Genomic DNA, 886 nt, shown 5'->3' on the forward strand with positions numbered 1-886 from the left:
CCGCTTTGACGAAGACCTTGCCAAGGTGAGCCCTGCTGCTCCTCTTTTCCGTGTTAGCATCCGAAGCTGGGCTGCTCTCCCTGTGCCACAGGGGCTTCCGAGCCCCAAGCGCCTTTGCTTAACGCAGGCTTCCAGGGAAAGAGAGAGCCTTGAATGTGATCCCAGCCCCGTGCGCCCATGACTCTCTTGCAGACTCCGGGTCCTGCGGCGTTGCCCAAAGTCGCTGTGGATGCCTACAAGACCAGGGCGCCCGCGTACACCATGGCGGCCCGACCAAAACCTGCAGAGGGCAAAGCAGCGAAGCCCGGGCCGGCAGACTACAGCGTAGGCCGGGTAAGGCAGCTAGCTGCTTAGCTCGTCCCCTCTGCTTCACAAGCACAGCCTTCATGCCTCTCCCCTTTCCCCCCGAGGCTTCCACCGGCCAAAGAGCTTCTGGCCGCAGGGACCAAGTGCCGGAGAGCAGGCCTGCTCCCTGCCCTCGTGCCACCTCCGAGCAGAGGAAGGGAGGGCAGCAGAGAAGAGAAGGGCCCTTGCTGATCTGCCTTTCCTTTTTGCCCTTCCAGGTGACACTGATCAAGCCCCAGGCGCCTGCATCCACTTTTGGAATCCGGCATTCCCTCTACACAACCCCTCTGATTGTGGAATAAAACAGCCAAGTCTGGAAGGCCGCCTTTGCTTGCCTGGGACAGGAGGGGGACGGGGAAGGACACCAATCAACTGCCGGTTTCCACTTGATTCCATTTCCATCTATCGACTTGGGCTTTTGCCCATCTTACTCTTGAACGTTAGCAAGTGGAGTAAGTCATCAATAAAATCAACTCAACACCTATATGTATGCTTTCTTGTTACTCCTGTTTCCTCACCGCTGCACGCAGGAATGCGCCAG

General features: G+C 58.1%; 1 long non-coding RNA gene across 1 annotated transcript; it reads left to right on the forward strand.

The window, feature by feature from the left end:
- LOC104916779 lies at window positions 1-690 on the forward strand. The gene is made up of 3 exons (XR_796677.2): window positions 1-25; window positions 193-333; window positions 564-690. It is a non-coding gene; the product is annotated as an uncharacterized LOC104916779 (long non-coding RNA).
- The last annotated feature ends 196 nt before the right edge of the window (window positions 691-886 follow it).

The sequence above is a fragment of the Meleagris gallopavo genome, unplaced genomic scaffold (genome assembly GCF_000146605.3).
Source record: "Meleagris gallopavo isolate NT-WF06-2002-E0010 breed Aviagen turkey brand Nicholas breeding stock unplaced genomic scaffold, Turkey_5.1 ChrUn_random_7180001944628, whole genome shotgun sequence".
Lineage (NCBI taxonomy): Eukaryota > Metazoa > Chordata > Aves > Galliformes > Phasianidae > Meleagris > Meleagris gallopavo.